The sequence below is a fragment of the Peromyscus eremicus genome, chromosome 6 (assembly GCF_949786415.1).
Source record: "Peromyscus eremicus chromosome 6, PerEre_H2_v1, whole genome shotgun sequence".
Lineage (NCBI taxonomy): Eukaryota > Metazoa > Chordata > Mammalia > Rodentia > Cricetidae > Peromyscus > Peromyscus eremicus.
This window is the reverse complement of record NC_081421.1, coordinates 103,488,289-103,508,030: the sequence shown is the minus strand read 5'-3', so window position 1 is coordinate 103,508,030 and position 19,742 is coordinate 103,488,289. Positions and strand designations below refer to the sequence as shown.

Sequence of the window (19,742 nt, the reverse complement as noted above, 5' to 3'; positions counted from 1 at the left end):
ATCATCCAATATAACTGGATACAAGATCAATATACAAAACTGTATTTGTATACTAGATAAAAGTCAGTAGTAAATGATGGATTTTATGAGTAGGCTTTATATCTTAAAAAAGAACATTAAAATCAGAGAAATAAATCAAAGGAAGAATATGTAAAGTCTTTATACAGGTTGTTATACAATGGTACTAAAATAATTAAAGTAAACCTTAATAAATAGAATAATTACATCATGCCCATGTTTATGGAGATTCAGCATTGTAAAAGATAACAATTGTTCCTAAATAACACATAGTTATTCGGGAGAATGCCAGCCATTTAAATTTTCATGGAAGAGCCAGGCGGTAGTGGCGCACGCCTTTAATCCCAGCACTCAGGAGGCAGAGCCAGGCAGATCTCTGTGAGTTCAAGGCCAGCCTGGGCTGCTACCAAGTGAGTTCCAGGAGAGGCGCAAAGCTACACAGAGAAACCCTGTCTCGAAAAACCAAAAAAAAAAAAAAAAAAAAATTTCATGGAAGGTGAAAAAAATAAAATGAGCTGGGCCCATGCCTTTAATCCTAGCACTTGGGAGGTAGAGGCAGGTGGATCTAAGCTCCATTCTAATTTATGTCTGTGAATTAAAAATACTCTTGGTATATAAGATGTGATATCTTAATTGTGCTGAAATGTGATTTTATTTGTATGTTAATAAATAAAGTTTGCCTGGGATCAGAGGTCACAGCGAGCTAGAAACAGAAGTGAGGCAGTGGTAGCCCATGCCCTTAATCTGATCACATGGCAGGCAGAGTCTCTGTGTGGTCAAGGACATAGCCAAGCATGGTGACACATGCCTTTAATCCCAGTACCAACCATAGAGATCTCGAGGTCTGTATAGACAGGCAGTGACAAGGAAATGATGTGGCTGGGCTTAGAGCCAATGAGAAGGCAGAACAGGAAAGCAATAAAAGCACAGGTTAGGCAGGAAGAAGCTCTCTCATGTAGGAAACTACCGCTTGGTGGTAAAGAGTAAGCTAAAGAGTAGTCAGTGGCTCTTTGCTAATTCTTTGATCTCTTCGGCTATTACTCCTGTATTTGGCTCTGTGTTTCTTATTTACTAAGACCGTTTAGAATTTTGTCTACAAAGATGAGCACCTTGTATTTGTTTTCTGTGATTGTTTTGTTTTTATCTTTTATCATGTGGCCTCAAGGTCCATCCGTGCTGTGAGACTCAGCAGGATTTCCCTCCCTCTCAAAGCTGACTGAAGATCCCATATACTGCATTTCATTAGTCCATTGTAGAAATCGTTTAAAATTGATGTTTCAGTCAGCTTTTACAGAGTATTTAAAATGTTAGCAGAGGATTACAATCCATCATGAATTTTAACCAGTATATAAAATCAGAAGATAAGAATTCAAGAGTAAACAAATGTCTTAGGGGTCAGATGTAGCTTAGTGGTAAAGCACTCTATTTGAACCTTATGCCACAGGATTGTTAAAAATAAAAATTACAAGAATTTCTAATTTTTTTACTATCTTATACAGGCAGAATAGTTCCTATGAAAGTTAAAAAATTACAATCGCCGGGCGGTGGTGGCGCACGCCTTTAATCCCAGCACTCGGGAGGCAGAGACAGGCGGATCTCTGTGAGTTCGAGGCCAGCCTGGGCTACCAAGTGTGTTCCAGGAAAGGCGCAAAGCTACACAGAGAAACCCTGTCTCGAAAAAAACCAAAAAAAAAAAAAAAATTACAATCAATCAAACAAACAAACAAACAAGCATACCCTCTTTCTAGGTTGTTAGGAACAACAAAGAACTAGAGAGGTAAATACGTGCACTAGGAGATTAAAGGATAAATAATTGATCTAAGACCAGGCAGGTATAGTATAATTTCACAACTTCTGCTCTATTGTCAAACATTTTGCCACAAGTAAATTTGTTAGTGCCCTTTTATTTAAGCTCCTGAAGGAACTAATTACATGGCTTTATGGCATATTTTACAAGAAGAGTCATTACGAAGACAAGGCTTTAAACTTTGCTTAGTTTACCCTGTATTCAGAGGCATAACCAAAACTGTATTGTATAAAAGAACGGAGGAAATTGAAAACAGGGCATTGCAGAATGCTAACAAAGTAACATCCTCACGTACATAATGTGTGTATTGCCTCATGCCAGTAGGAGTTCCTTTGCATTTTATTCTTCTCTAATTAATTATGTCAGGAACGCTGAAGGAGGCAACGGAAAGAGGGGTGGTGTTGTATCTTAACTTTCCAATGTTTTTCTCTTTGTTAAATACTTCTATGCTGTGTATCTACAATCCATCAGTCCTCAAGGACATATTCCAGGTATTCTTCAAAAATAACAATGGTTTTTGTTTTGTTGTTTGAGTATGGAGCACATGAAATGTCTCCTTCTCACAGATCAGATTATTCTATAATGTTGGACAAGAGTGAAGATGGTTTTCCTAAGGTCATTGCCAGAATACAGCAAGCATGAGGAAACATGTCTTAAGCCTTCATAGTGCATGTCACCTGTGATATCTTTGCTTCTGTTTTCTCCATAGTCTTTGCCTTCTGGCTGGCTTTCTCCTTTGTCTACCCAGTTCCGTACTTCTAGGTTGTAATCTTCACTGACAGCTGCATACTCATTTTTCACATTTTTTGGATTACATTTCCTTTTCCTTTTCAGGCTCGCTGACTGTTTTCTTATTAACACTGACAGCTTTTTCCATTGTCAGAGAGAGGCTGTGAAACAGACAGATGAGAGTTCACCAGGAGAAAATAAGCACTACAAAATGCAGGACAAGATGGAGTGATGGAGAAATCTCCATGGCTGTATATTTTTTTCTGATTCAAACAATCTTTTCTCTTTCATTTTGTCCTGTTTAATACATTTTTCTTAAAAGAATAATTTATGACTCTAATATGGATAATTATATAATAAATATTTCTACTGTTACCAGTTTATGAAAAGTGCCCCAAATTGAATGTTTATTTTATTCTTTTATTATAATATATATTATCCATGTTGAGGAGACCCAGCTCCCCGTTACCTTTGCTTATCGCCTTTCCACTCCTGCCTAATCTCTCTTCTTTCTAACAATTCATCCTCCTGCCTTCATGTCTTTTCTTGTGATTGTATATAATTAGAGTTCCTTGCATGAGCATGGATGGGGGTTAAATGTGTTTCTTAAGTTGTGAACTAAGCTGATGAACTCTTGCTACAAAATGCTCACTGTGGAGATATATATATATATATATGTAGAATGTAGAAGCTTTGTCCTTAGCTACTGTGGTGGTTTGAAACAAAATGGCCTTCAAAGGGAGTGGCACTATTAGGAGGTTGGAGTAGGTGCAGCCTTGTTGGAGAAAGTATGTTACCATGGAGGCAGACTTTGAGGTCTCATATATGCTCAAGATACTGCCTAGTGTATTGCCTGCCAGTCAAAGTGTAGGACACTCAGCTACTTCTCCAGCACCATGTTGGCCTGCATGCCACCAACCATGATGATAATGGATTAAACCTCTGAAAACGTAAGCCACCTCAATCAAATGTTTTCCTTTATAAGAGTTGTCATGGTCATGGTGTCTCTTCACAACAATAGAGACCCCAAGACAGCTAGTGTGAGGTGACTGCATCATGAGAGTGCTGGTGTCATCTGTTAATCCACTGATAAGTTCACACCAATTGGGTATGAGGAGGTGGAGTGTGATTGGAGGATGTGTCACGCTCGGACTGTACTCTTGAAAATTATACATTTTCTCTAGTGCCCACGGTTGCATGAATCCTAAATGGTCTTATAATAAAAACCTAGAGCCAGATATCAGGGTGAAAGCTGAAAGATCAGAGAAGCAGAGCAAACCACAGCTACCACCTCTTACCTCACCAACTCCTCAGCCTGACAGAGCCTCTGCAAGAGAGCCAATTCCTGTCTCCTCTGCCTTATATTCCTTTCTCTGCCCAGCCATATCACTTCCTGTCTCAATCTTCCTAGTGCTGGAATTAAAGTTGTGTGCCCCCACTACCTAGCTGTTTCTCTTTTAGACTGGACTAATCTCATGGAGTCCAGTGTGGTCTTGAATCCACAGAAATCCAGACAGATCTCTGCCTCTGCCTCCCAAGTGCTAGGATTAAAGTTGTGTGCCACCACTGCCTGACCTCTGTGGCTACTCTATGGCTGGCTCTGTACTCTGATCTTCAGGCAAGCTTTATTTCTTAGATTACAAATATATCACCACAGCCCACACTTTTCTCTGCTCACTGCCCCCCGAGAGATGAGTAGCATTGTTGTACCATATCCTTCCCTGTGTGGACCGCCTCACTATAGCTTTAAAAGCAATTTTTGCTTATGTACATTTTCCTGATATGGCAATATATTTTCCCCTTCATTTCTTGTTTTTTTTTCCCTGCTGTATTTCCTCTTCCCCCCTGACCCTCACTGTTGCTGCTTGTTCCAGAAATTTTTCTTTTGCCCTTTCTGAGTGGTACTGGAGATTGACCTTCATGAGATAGCTGCTAAATGAGAGTACCCCCCAATATCCCCCAATAAAACTGGAGGAGATCAAACCAAAATAGACATAGGTCACAATACAAAAACACAAGAAAGACAAACAAGCAAGCACCATCTCCTGAAAGATCATAGCTCCTCAACTCCTGTAATGAAACATATCAAAATTGTTAAATGCCTCCCAGTGACAGAGAGTGGATGTCTAGAATGAAATACAAACTTGCTAGTGAAACCTTTGCTCAAGGCTAGTGTTTGGATGGTCTGTATTTCACATCAACCTGACTTCAGCCAACTGAAGTATTCAGCCTTGAAATGGGTTTCTTGAAACAGTGCGCAGTTCCGTTTTGATTTTGTATTCTATATCACAATGTATTTGTTACTTTTCTGTTGTTGTAATAAAATACTATGGCTGAAAGCAATTTACAGAAGGAGTTTATTTTGGCTTACTATTCAAAATCAGGGTCTAAAATGATGGGGTAAGTGAGGCAGCAGGATGCCGGCGCTGGAAGCTGAGAGAGCACATCGCAACTGCACACAGGAAGCAGAGAGAAAGCAAGCAGAAAATGAGATAAGGGTGTAAACCCCCCAAGTCCACCCTCTGTGATGGAGTCTTTCTAACAAGGCTCCACATCCTAAAGGTTCCATAACCTCCAACAACACCACTAATCATGGACTAAGTTTTTAAATACACGAGCCTATGGGGGAGTTACTCATTATGTTTCTGGTTGCCATGAGATATGTCCTTTGCTAGATATGTTTATCATGTTATACATACCATAGGCCTAACAGCAAGGGGACAAAAGACCACACACTGGAACCATTAAAATCATGAGCCCAAATATTCCTCCATGTAAGTTGATTTTCTTTTTATATTTACAATAAATATATTTTAAATGTTTTTTTTTTGTGAGGGGGGTAGTTCAAGACAGGGTTTCCCTGTGTAGCTTTGGCACCTTTCCTGGAACTCACTCTGTAGGCTAGGTGAGACTTGAATTCACAGAGATCCTCCTGGCTGTGCCTCCCGAGGGCTAGGATTAAAGGTATGTGCCACCACCGCTCAGCCCTTAATGTATTTTAATATAATAAATTATACAACTTTATTACTGATGAGAAAGTATTTAACATTGTTATGTAGCCCAGTCTGGCTTTAACACACAATATTTTTTAATTGTAGTATTTTACCCCATTTACTCTTAAGGCAGTTGAAACATACCATCTTAATATTTATTAATTTTTTATTTATTCCACATGTATATTTCTTCCATTTGTCTTTCTTTCAAGTTATTTTATATTTTAATGTTTATTTTCTGATTTTTTGGCATGTATCACACTTCATTTAGCATAGGAATATAGACTATTACTTTGATGAATATCTAGCTTTTTCTGCCATAATAGGTATCAATAGTAAAATTAGAGGTTAGTTGAAAAAAATGAAGCTAATTTTAAATATTAGATTGTATTAGTGAACATTATTTCTTGTGCTAAGAAGTGATTCCTCTAGTGTTTTTATTTTTAAAGATTTAGTGTGTGTGTGTGTGTGTGTGTGTGTGTGTGTGTGTGTGTGTGTTCACACAGGTGCAAGGTGTAAGCCAAGAGACCAGAAGAGGGTATTATATCTGAGGATCCGCAGTTTCAACATTTGTGGGATGTTCAGTTCGTTATGTTCACAGTTGGGTCTGAATCTCAGTCCTCATGATTTCATAGCCACTGCTGTTAATCACTGACCCGTCTCTCCAACCCTCTTCTAGGGTTACCACTGAATGCTTTGTGTGATCAATGAAGAGTTGCCCCTTTAGGTGGCTAGAATTTGGATATCTTTCAGCCTGGTAAAATTCCTTAGGATTGATTTGCTTACAATATGTCCATTGTTCTTAACCCAGAATTTCACCTTGTAGTTGAGTGTCTTTGTATTTAATGAAACGTTCAAAGACCTCTGTGGAACTTTGAGGATGCATCATTTTTTACTTTTGTAGCTCCTTTCTGAAGCTAAACCCCACAATTCCAGTTGTCTCAGATTTCTTGACTCACTGTATCAATTTAGCATATACCCTGTGCTGCACTTGCATTCCACTGCCCTACATTAGAGGATGTGTGGCTAGACAAGGAGCCAAGAAAGCTGTAAGTGACTTCCTGTTTTCTTTCCTTTGCTCGGTGATGCTGGATTGCACCACTAACTGTCCCATGCCTGAAAAATTTATCAGATTTTTTTTCCAGCTTTTTAGTTGCTTACAATGACAGGGCTCATGCCCATTGCCTCTTAGGTCTTCATAGCCAGAATTTGGTCTGCATATAACAGGGTACATTTTTATGAAAATGTTTCATTTCACTTAATTTTCTTTATATATTTCAGCAAAGATTTATTGTTATCTAAACAGCCAGAATAGATTCAGTTAAACTAAACAACAACAACAACAACAACAAAAACAATCAAATGATCATACCCCCCTTCTGGGGTTGTTAAGACTATAGAGCAACAAAGAACTAGAAAATTAAACACATGCCCTTTGTTATATAATTTGGATTTTTCTTCTAGGCGAGCAATTTTTTTATAAATTCTCAAAAAATTTCTGCTCCTTGTTACTTTATTTTTTGACTGTTATTAGCACTCGGTTGAACTCTCATTCTATTTTCATAAATCCTCCTAAATATTATCATTAGTACTCTTCTCACTGATTTTGAATAATACCTTTAGTTCTTTTATGGTTTTAAAAAATTAAGTTTTTTTCATATGTTGTAAACCAATATATTGAATATTTTATATTTAAAATTTAATTATTGTATCTTTTGTCAGTTACCATAGCTTGATCATTTTAGTTTCTTATTTGTGTTTTATTTTTAAATATACTCTTACGTTTCTTTAAATGGTTCAAATGCAATTCTTAGGAACAAAGAGAGATCCTAACAAGGTGGATGGAGAAGAGTAATACCCAAGGTTGTCCTATGAGCATCACAATGGTGCCATGGCACACACATACCTGCACACACACACACACACACACACACATACACGAGAAATATGTTGACTGGGGTGAGGTGGCAAATGCCTGCAATCTGAGCATTAGGGTGGAGATTCAGACAGTAATATCCTGAGTTTAAGGCCTGAGTTAAGGCTGCATAGCAAGATAAACTCTTAATCACTTTCTCATCAGTAATACAATATATAAGAAAATCTACTTATAAGGAGGAAATTTTTGTTTTGGCTTATGATTTCATTGGTTTTGGTATGTGGTCCCTTGTAGAGCATGACAAATACGTCTACTAGAGGAGGGTGCTTATCCTGTGGTGGTCAGAAAGCAAATGTAGAGGAAGAGGCCAGGGTCCAACATCACCACCATGTGTCCTCATTTACTGCATTTTCACTGCTTATAGTCATCACCTTCCAACCAAGCTGCCAACTAAGCCTTTTAGCACATGGCAGTCAGTTAAGAGAGAGACAGAGAAAAAGAGAGAGAGAGAGAGAGAGAGAGAGAGAGAGAGAGAGAGAGAGAGAGAGATTGAAGAGTTGGGGGAGTGATTGAATATGATCAAAATATATTGATGAAATTCTCAAAAAATTAATAAACATACAATTTAAACAAAGGATTCAAACCATAACATATAACATATACCAAGAATTATGGTCTATGTAAATCTTAGACAAAAGAAAGCTAAAAGTTAATTTTTTCCAGGAGCTAAGTAAAGTCTTAGAGAAAAATTCACTAATTATTACTCTGGAAGGGTAATTTGAAAAGTTTAGGGAGTAACATTCAATCAATTATGTACTTACAATAAAGTTACTACACTAGTGAACACAACTCTATATAAAGCTATTTGCTTATATAAATTCCATACAGATAAAAGTATAAATAGCCAAGTGGACATTATAGACTCACTATATCAGAATTTATATTTCATATAAAATTATCTATATTTTAAATTTTCCTATTTTGGTAACATGAATCTGAAATCTAGGACAAATGAAAATTAAATTTCTGAATGTGTGAAGTTTCAAAGAATGCCACAAACAAAAGAAAAAAAATAAGGCTAAAGTTATTGCTTGGTCTATTAAAAAGGACATGGTAGAATCAAGCAATAAAGTGCTAAGTTCTATAGCAAACATCATATTTTATAAAGTATTAGAAGAAATAATACAGACTTTAAAACTTTTGTGCAAAAGGGAATATACTTTTCCTGGTTAGTATTTAGTCATCTGGGATTTATTCCATTTTTATTTATTTATTTTTCAGCCCAGGCTTCCTATAAGATGTATCACTATTTTTGCTACAAAATTCAGAGAAGACCAAGAGACCAGGGGTGTCCAAAAGAGAGGACATCCAAATCTGAGCGACAGACTTCTAAGTATCATTTGAAGGGTGACTTGAGCACTTCCTCACAGGCAGAACAACAGTACTTGTGATTTATGGGAAAATCTTGACAGAGTAAGTGATACCTATTCTGTTCAGAATGCCTGGGCCAATGCAAAGAGCTTGCAGAGCTAGAGGTGACAGAGACATTCTCCTTAGCTGTTACTGGCTAAGATTTCAACATCTCCCATTGAGGGAGTTAAGAAATCAGGGCCAAAGCCATATTAACTCTGTATTTATTTTAAAGAAATACACATATGTATGTGTACACCCATACAATCATTTATGTATTTGCACTGAAGTCAAAGTTTTGGGACCCCTCCCCCCAACTCCTTCCAATTACAAATTCCTTTAGCTCTCTCTCTACAGCTTCAAGTCAAATGAGACACTGGCACTGTAAACTGGTTTAGCTGGATGGTAAAACCATGGGAAGGCAAAGTTCAAGCCAGAATGGGATGTGCTGCACTGGCAAGCTTGACGCGCAGTGTATTTTCCTTTTTATATTTGTCTCTGACTCCACATCTTTGTAGCCAGTGCTACTTTTCTCTCTAAGAGAAACGCTGCATTTCCTTTCTTTTCAAACCTGCTTTATCCACCTTCTTAGTCCTACTAACAAATAAAAGCTCTTTCCTTCTAGGAGTCTATGCCAAAGCCTTGGAGTTGTTAACAGATTGCCTTTTTATCTGTCGCACCCTACAGCTCAACTGTTGGGAAATCACATTGGCCGTTGTACTTTAAACATTGCTAGTGTCTGACACACTGTCTCCCTATCTACCACGCATTTCAAAGCTAACATCTTTCATCTACATCATCACAACAGCCCCTCAACTACTGTCCTTGCTCTGCCTTGTTTTATCAACAGTTTGACAAGCACCTAGAACTGAAGCCTGTGGTAACCAGTGTGCAAGTGCTTGAAGACTGGATGTAGAAGTAAAACGGTGCTTGCTGCTCTCATGTAACACAGGCACTCTGGAGAGTCCTAAGCCACCACTAGTCATTCCTGTGGTATCAACCTGGGTTGAAAGTTATGAGATACTTCTTACATGGAAACACAATCCAATGTCTGTATACAAAACACAATGAAGTATTTATTTATCCCTTTATAACCTAATCTTTTTTTCCTAAAAAATACAAAACAAAACATAACAAACAAAACAGAAAAACCAAAGCATTGCCTTGAATTCCTGTTTACTATTCTTCTGATAACGTAAGAATAGTTTAAGGATGGATACATCAACCTCTGAAAATCATATTCAGGTTTGTGAACTTGTGTCACCTAAATGGAATCATCAGTTATTTTTCAGCAATTTGGCTTCTTTGTTCATTTTGCCTTTTCTATTTCTTGTTCTGTTATGTGCGACATGGTGTGACAAGACATTGCAGAGCACGCCTTGCCACAGCTGAGCTCCTAGCAGAGAGTTCAGGAACTTCACTTCTGTTCTGTTTGCCATGGCCCCTCCCCTTTAGAAAAGAAAAGCAAATAAACCAAAATCTGCTCCATTAAGTTTTTCACTCCATGCAAACCAGGTGTTCACTGGAAGCAGGTCGTCAGGGTCTTGGGTTCCTTTTTTTTTGGGGGGGGAATGTATTATGGATCACCTGAGTTAATCTTTATGAGGAACTCATATGGTGATGGAGTGTCTTATAAAACTAAATTAACCATCACTGAGTTTATATGTTCAGTACAAGACATTAAATAGTGAATCAAATAACCTGAAAAACCTAACATTGGTATGCCAGCCACTAGCTGAAGTGGCAGTTTATTCAAATGGCAACATGCTCATGTCTCCAACTAGTGGTTTTCAACGTGTGTGATTAATTAGGCTAGATCCATAAATTAAATCCTAATTACAATTGTTTACTTCCCTTTAAGGGATGGTCTTCAAAAGTCCAACTTTCAAAACAGACATTTTCCCAAATCGACTTCAGCAACATTTAAATTAAAATGGTTTACCATCTGATAATAATGATTAAAATAGACACAGAAGTATACTTCTGTCATTCTTCAAGTCTCATTTAAGGGATCCAAGTAATATCACTGCCCTAAACTTTTAAATAGGCTTTTGATATTAGCACTTCATTATTTTAGTCCCCGAAGTCATTAGTCCATAGAGAGAGCCCTGTGGTTACCATCCAGAAAGAGCTATTCCAGCAATGTGCTGAGTACAGGAGCATACAGACTGTGCATCCATATTAAAGGCTAACTACCAGCAATCTGTGCTTCCTCTTCTTATGGAAATTTCAGACTTTCTAAGAGAAGTTTGAAGTAAAAGATGGACAATGGCAGCTATTAATATCTGTAGAATAAGCTAACACTAAAATGTTGGGTAACAATTTGTAACTGCAAATGTTATGCAACTGATGTATTATGAATAATTATCAACTCACTAAAATTTTATTCACTTATCCAGTAAACACCATATACTCACTCCATACCTGACATTTTTGTGTCTTTTGTGCACCAGATACTTGATAGACACTTTCAGGCAAGATGACAAATATGAAACATATTTCCTTCACTAGGGAATCTTTTAATACAAGAGACACATAGAGAAGCACTTAAGATCTCTAATTTAAGGGAGCGTTAGTTTTCTCATGAGAGATTATCTTGGCTTTTTTATTGCTGGTGCAGAGAATTTCTGTATAGGAAAGCTTAGTCTTGCTGGGTAAGCACAGAAGAGTAAAAATTCACTAGGCTCAATGGAACCATTCCTGTCAAAATCACTAAAATGGAGTCAAAGAGCCATAAAAGGAGAAACAGAGGTACTTGCTTCAAGATGATTGAATAATCCTTCCCAATGATACAGCCTGCCTTTTCTTTAGGGGCATTAAAAAATTATTCACAGCTGATAACATAACACAACTACAACTACGACCTTAAAACACTTGGTAAACGGTAATCAAGGTTGCTAGACTGCAAGGAGTAGAAGTCTCATTGAGCTCTCATTCACAACACATTACATAAAACTAAACCTTTCCTTTGTTGTTTAAATATAACTGACCACCTTGGCCTGTGTATATATGTCCTAAATAATTTTCATTTCTTTCTTTCTTTTTTTTTTTTTTGAAAATGAAGGAACCATGGTCTTACTATGTAGACCTGGTTGGCTTTAGATTCACCACATAGAACAGGATGGCTTCCACTCATCAAGATTCAGCCTCCCACCCCTTCTACAGACTGTTTGGGATAAAGGTATGTACCACTGTACCAGGAGAAATTCATCTCCCTGGTTTTGCTTGACTTTTAGGTTTATGCTAGCCATATTGCAAAATTACAGTCTTATTTTGCTGCTAATAACAAACGTGATAGATTCACTTCAGCTTTCAAAAAGCAGTTGATGCTGAACAGACCACCCACTTAAAACACACCTCAGTGTGTACTGAGGTGTCATAATCTTTTACTCAGCAGTTTGAGCTAGGGATCTTGAAATGCCTCTCTTTTTTCCCTCTGTTTTCAGCCAATTAAATGGCTCTTGAATCTTTATTTATTTATTTATTTTTACCAACCCTTCTTACTGGCACCCTATGGACCAGCTCACACACACACATACACACACACAAAAAAAATCCAAACAAACAAAAAACCCAAAAAACAAAAAACAAAACAAACAAACAAACTAACAAAAAAACCAAACTTCACCACATTTCTAGCTCTTTTAGTCGACTCTATTTTCCTGATTGCTAGCTATTATACTACAGGTATCTGCTATGACTGTATTTGTTCAACTCAATTATTAAGTTAGAACTTAAAATTATATGTGTTTTTAATGTCTGTAGTATTCTTTAGTTCAGTTGCATGGCATAATGCCCTATGGCCTGGACTTTATTGTGTATTGGAGGACTTCTAGAAAGCAAATTTCCTTTCCAACAGTAAGCAACAGGGCCATAAATATCCACCATACAAGTATGTCACTGTTCAATTGTAGGTCATATGTGATTGAGACAAATCCACATGAACAATCAGAACACAGGTTTATGTGCAGTTTCTTCGCTTTAAGTTTTATAGGTTCCATGTATTCTTAGAATGGTCTTGGTAAATACCTCTCCCCAAATCCCTTTCAATGAATTTCCCATCCCCAAATACACTTGTGACACAGATAGTTTCTCTTGAGTCAGCATTACTTCTTCATATCCCATAACTCATTAACTTTTATTTGCATGTATATAGATTTGCTTTTTGTTTTGTGAAACTCTGTGGTTTTTATAAACATACAATTTCATGTATCCCCATGATGGCAAAAGAGACAATACTTTTACTACCAATAAACTCAGTGTAATGACATTTTTTTGTTTCATTCTGGGCTATCTTTATCTACTTCATTGAAAGTCCAGGAACTCTAGAAGAGAGAAACTTGGTAAGACAGAGAAAATAAATCAATGAGAAAGAACACAGGCAGAACACAATTGCTTTAACATTACACTCTAAATATTTTTCATTTCTAAAACTATATTCCCAATTCTTATGTAGAACTTCCTTATTTTTCCTGATAGACTGTAAACTCCAAGAAACTCTTTTGTTTTCTTGACTGTTCTTAAGCCCAGCATGCCCAGAAGGCCAACAAACTAAAATGGAAACAAATGTACACCCTGCACAAGTTCAAGTTGTTTTTAACCTTTGGAAACTCCACCCAGATTGGTGCAATACAAATGTCCTCCATTTCCAAGAAGGTTTTCTTCTAATTTTGGTAAACAATGAACTAAATATATCTACTGCAATGTTTTTTCAAAACAATAGATTTCAACAAACTGAGGGGAAATGGCAAGGTTGCACTGAGATTTAGTCAATAGTCTATGTTTCCTATATCCTGACTGGTATTTTGTTGTTGTTGTTGTTCTTTGAAGTGCTCTGGCTGTCCTGGAACTCTCTATGTGGACCAAAGTGGCCTCGAACTCACAGACATCCACCTGCTTCTGCTTTTTGAGTGCTGACATCAACATCTTGTGCCTCCACATCTGGCTATTTGAGTGATTTAACTGCTACAGTAAATTACTATTTCTGAAAGCTATCTGACACAGATGATATGGATGCTGTCTAACTTCACAGAGAGGGAAACTGAGAGACAGTGATTAAGTTATGTGTTCCAAGTCATCCTCAAACTGACCTGGGTGAGGAGTTGGTATGCCTACTGGAAACTCTTACCTTCTTGTAAGCAGAAAAAAATATATCTTAGAAATATTTCTAGACTAAGAAATGTCTCAATCTTTGTCTCTGATAGGGACTATGGTGATGCATGAGAGTATGTGGGACAAACAATGATGCCACTGGGATACTGACAGTGATCTACTTTGTATGCCAGATGTGCTTATGGTCTGGAGAAAATTGCACAACATCTGTCAGACAAAGACTTTATTTGGGACAGTGGAACCGGAGCATGGGTGTATACTAATAACCAGAAACCCAGCTCCCCAAAGAATTGTACTTCATTGCATAGGAAAAACAAGCAGCTGGGTTTTGCGTTGTGCAACATGTTTATGCTATACTCCAAAACAACCACAAAGACCACAATATTACATTGTGACAGCTCTTGAAGTTTAACTGTCTCCACTAATAAAGATCAACTTTTAACAACCAATGTAGATTCCTGTGTTCTTGAGGAGTTCTAGTACTAAACAAATGTGAGCAGCAATGTGTGTGCTAAGGACTAGTGTAAGCTCAGTAGTGGATCCAGAATCTGACCATGAAGGGGTGTTCCCAAGACTCCTTGTAAAAAGTGAGTAAAGCCTAAGCAAACATAGGGAGTGGATAATAACAAAACCAAGAGAGTTGCAATTGATTTGGCAAAGACAATAAAGGCAGATGTAAAAACAGAACTTCTTCAGGTGGAGTTCCAGGTAGTGATGGTTAGAGGAATATAGAAATGAGAAGATACTTATAACAATAGTCCTAAAACTTGTTTTCCCTGAATCAAGGCATTCATTGACATCTTGAGTCTTAGCAGACAGCAATTACCTCTTCATTTTCTTCCTAGGCTCTAATTTTATATTTGCTATCATTCATCATTTTCTTCTGACTTCCTACTTCAATAAAAGATAAAATACTCCATGAAGAAAACTTCCTTATGTCTCCTCCTAGTTAATCCCCTGCCTCCCAATACATGCATTGAGTTCTTATACCTCTATATTGGCTCCTGGGACCTTACCCTAGTTGCTAAGTAAACTCTGATCACCTTTCAAGGCTCCAGTTCAAAGGTCACTGCTGTTGTGAACAGTATTTTAGCTCTCCTAATTTGGGAGTGGTGTTCTTCTTTTCCATGTCCTCAGATTTGTTTATAAACATCAACAATTTACCTAGAAAAGTTTTTGAAGTACAGATTTTTAAATCCCAATGAAGACATTAGACTAGAAACTGTGGGGACAGAGCCCAACTGTGTGTGTCAACAAGGTGATTGTGGTGCACATTCAAGTATTAGAGACCACCTTACAGCTCACTCGGTGGCTTGGTTTCTCTGAGCCTCCATTTATCTTCTGCAAAGTGGGGATACTATCACCTCTTCATGGTGATAGATACAAGGGATAATGTATCTTCTAGGTCAGTGGTGAATGGTAAGCTTTTATTTGTGTGCTTATTACTAATGCTCTATTGAGGCTTTTAGGTAATTTCTCAAAAAAAAATAAGAACACATGATAAGCAATGCAAGATCATACAATCTTCCTAAAAAATAAAAAAATATACAGAAATAAAAGGAAAAGTTTGGAAAATGTTAATTTTTATATGGCAAAAACTTAATAGATTAAATACTGTAGAGAAAACAGAATTGCACTGACCACACTTTTGTGGAACAAAGCCTATGTGTCTTAATCAAATTCTAGTGTCTAGTGTATGATATATAATCTGTGGACATCATGGATTATTCTCTGATTTATCTAATTTACCATAGAGTTAAAAATATGTAATGTCTCCTGGAGATGGACAGAAAATCACCACTGCTTTGAATGTTGCTACCATTCCTGCTTACATATTTAGGTTTAAAATGTGAACTTCATTCTGCCTATTATTCTATTTCTAGCCCTTCTGTGATTGCTTCAAAACTCATTGAGGAATCTTCAAGAACAATTTTCATTACTGATACATTGACTTTTCCACTGTAGCTGGTGGGAGCTGGTGTTCAAATGGAGCTGAGAAATGGATCCTGAAAGTGTGGATCTCTACCTTGCCTCCTTCTCCAGCTCTCTGAATATGCAATAATCCACAAAAGACTTGACAAAACTCAAGACTAAATGTTCCACATTTTTTGGGGGGAAGGGTTACTATAATACATGAGACATATGGAACACAGAACAGTGACTTAGTCAACATACTGCACCTTGTTTTTGCTTAAACTAACATTTTTAGTCTTTTATTTAAATGATAACATGCAACTTGGCAGCACATGTTAGCCCCTGGTTTTTTCCTAATAAGAGGTGTTATTCAGGACCCTTGGTCTGTGTTAGAAATTTAGAAGTGGGGTCCTTTCTTGAGACTTGGAGTCCTCCTTACAAAGCCAATCTTCTCATATTATACATTGTGTTATTTTCTTCCTGGGAGGCTGACCACCAGGGATGAGGAAATTCATCTTGAGAAGAGTGCAGAAACTCCTGAAGATGGGAGACAGCTAAATATGCCTGAGAGATGGTAAGTCCTATAGTGGCCAGGGAAAGGACACAGGCGTACTGGGCGATGAGGCTGGGAAATAGTCTAGACTAGGATGAAGGAGATTCTTTTTGAAAGCTTACAATCATGTTCTCAATCTGCAGTGAGAATCTTCATGGGTTTGACCACATGGCTCCCATGAGTCAAAAAAGGAGCCCTTGATAAAACAAAGGGACAAATTAAAACAAAAAAACACTTTGGTAAGAGTATCATGGGTATAAGGAACATCTCTGTAACTCATGTCACTCTGACTTTCTCACTGCTAACTGTGTTTTGATCACCAAACACTGGAGGTAGAATTCTGGTTTTTAAATTCTGGTAGGACCTCTCTCCCTTACCTTGATGAAGTCACTGCTCTGTGCTCCATATATCTCATTTGTTAGGTGAGATGTACTTATTTCCCAAGGCTTTTGGCAAATTGGATAAATTATTTTGTGTTAAAAGTTTAGAAAAAATGTCTGTGCCTAGTGACTTTCAAAAGCATTAGTTCTTAAAATCTACAACAACCAAAAAAACCTTCCAGATTGGCAGAGCAGTATTCCTGGGGAAAATGTTTGCAACGTCAGGGATTTTATCTTTCTAACATGTAAAGACCTAGGTGATAATCATGATTCAGTCAGTTTGGACAGACATCCTCCCTCACATGATAGAAGCAGAGGCATGCTGAGGGTAAGATCCACACTAGAAAGATTGCAGGCAGGAAAGTTTAAGAGATACTTTCTTTCAAGGAGGAAAATAATCAAATATGTAATGTATGAAATGGCAGATCTTTGATTATGTTTAATTTGGAGCCATAATGTTTTGAAACCACAATTAATTTCTTTGGTTTCCTATATGCTCAGAAGGAAATAGCAACATCATTTCTGAAACATCTTCAGGTGTGTTCAAAGAACACCAATCTGTGAAGAGTCTGACAGTGACTCTATGTCATGTGACAGGTTAAAAGGATGTTGACCATCTACCATTTGACCTTCCCAAATTATCTCCAGGTGACTATGTCTCTTAACATTGTTTGAAGATTTTGTTCTTATGGACATAATTCTAGACAAAACTCACAAGCATCTTATGCTCTTACATAATTAGTTATGTAAAGTCATTTTAAAAGAAAGAACAACTGGCTTAAATGCCTTAAAATGATTTATAATTTAATCCATATAATTTGGTTTAGTTTTTATAAGTATTCTTCATTTCCAGCTTTCAGTCTTTTTCTGTATTAGACAAATTGCCATGCAAGCATATCCTCATGGCCATCCCACTAGATACAGGGACAATATCTGACATTCTTTTAAAATTTTTATTTTTTTAGTTATAACAATACGATGATGTTTGACAGCTTTAGGTCTTCGAGTTCTAGGGCATCCTGGATCAATTAATACTGTCTGATTTTGATTTAGCCATCTTTGCATGTGAATGGAGACAATTTTTCTGTCTTCAGCACAGATGTTTTCTTTGGCTGCCAAAGCGGATTGTTGCTTTGTTATTATTGCTGTGTTTTATTTTTATTTTTTTATTATTTTCATGATTTAAAGGTAGGTCACTCACAGGTGGTTAAGATAAAAACCAAGTTAATAGGAACATAAGGAAGCATCTAATTCATGTAATGTCTTCTCTATGGTGCAATCCTATAACAAGGATGGAGTGCCCAATTTGCTGTTAAACAAGCCTATAAAACAACATCCTCATACTTATGGATTGGTTACACCACAAAATAGCTTCAGAATAAAATAAATACATATTTTGTGCTTTTCATTTATCATTATGTAATTCATACCATTTCCATGGATCATTTTAATTCTCTGTAAATTGGTCCATGTGAATTGAGTTGGAGTGAAAGCAGAGAGCCTAAGTTTATATTACCATAACCTTTTCAAGTAGTTTGTTACCAATCAGTACAACATAGTAAAATGTTTCTCTTTTCAGTATAGAATTTCATTAGTTTGGAAGTTTGTGTATATCTGTGTTCTCACCACCAGAGTCATGATATAAGTTATTTGGCTTGCCCTCAAAAGTTATTTTGAGTTCCTGATTAGGTAATTTTTCCATGCTCTTCTTGGTGCAATAAAAATCAACAAACAGGTTTGCCTTTCTTAGAATCTTATATCAGTGAATCATAAAGTACGAATTTGTGTCAATTTTCTGCTTGCAGTCAGTACAGTAATTCTGACAATCACTCATGTGTTGTGCATACCAAGGATAGTTTCCTCTTGTTGTGGCAGAGCACAATACTGCTTGGATCACGCCACACACTGAATCCAATTGACTCCCTCTGGATGCGTATCAACTGAGCTGATGTGAACATTCATTCAAAGAGTTTTGTATAATATATTCATTTCTCCTGGATATCTATTTATGTAAGGAATTAGTGGACTTCAGGGTTCAATATATATATGGGTTTACTATATATGACTTCACAAAATTATTTCCCAAAGAATCTGATTCATTTTATAATCCTAGCTGCAGCTTAATGAAAGTCCCATCCTCTCTACACCCTCATTAATACTTGCATTTATTGACCTTCTGAATTTTCGTCTTTTGTGTTTTTAAATATTTATTGTTATTTATATACATGTGTTGGGGGGTGGTACCCACAGAAGATAGAAGAGGACATCAGATCCTCTGGAACTGGAGTTACAGGTGACATGGGTGTTGGGAACTGAAATTGGGTCCTTTGGAATAGCAGTGTGTGCTCTTAAAAGTGGAACAATCTCTCCAGCCTCCAGTTTTTTTTTTTGTCTTAATTGTCATTTCTCTGATGAGTTGAGCTGTTATTATACATCTTAATTTGTGAAGTTTCTGCTCATTTTAAATTTGTTCTTAATTTCGTATTTTATTCTTTAGGTTTCTTAGATAAAACTCCTTAGTTGGCAATGGCATCAAAACATTTCCCTATTCTATGATTTATTATTTTCTTTTAAAATATATTTATTCTTTGACAATTTCAAACATGTATAATGTATTTTGATCATATCTATCACCAACCTCCCCCCTAGACTTCCCCAACATGTGTCCCTTTCCACATTCATGTCCTTTTCTCATTCTTTAAAAAAACACAACAGAGTGCCATTAGTACTGCCTGCATGGTCACGGGAAGCCTACAAGGGCCTCCAGTGACCCCAGACTTCCCCTGCTCCCAGTAGCCACCGATTGCCAAAAGCTTGCATCATGAGCCTCTCCCCCGTCCATGCTGGAGTTCTGACTAGCTTCAGCTTAGGAAGGTCTTACATTGATAACCACAGACTGTGAGTTTGTGAGCATGACCACCAAGTCAAGTCCATAAGACAGCATTTCACA

General features: G+C 37.1%; 1 long non-coding RNA gene across 2 annotated transcripts in view; it reads left to right on the top strand.

Annotated features, from left to right (window-relative positions):
• Positions 1-14,394, top strand: part of LOC131913567 (uncharacterized) — a 57,566-nt gene extending 43,172 nt beyond the window's left edge. Inside the window, exons 1-3 of one of the 2 annotated variants that reach the window (XR_009379923.1) lie at positions 9,821-10,078; positions 11,898-12,014; positions 14,038-14,394. This is a non-coding gene — a long non-coding RNA (uncharacterized LOC131913567). Of the gene's footprint in view, positions 1-9,820; positions 10,079-11,897; positions 12,015-14,037 lie in introns of those variants that run through there. The other variant, XR_009379922.1, reaches the window with a different exon arrangement.
• Positions 14,395-19,742: the final 5,348 nt, after the last annotated feature.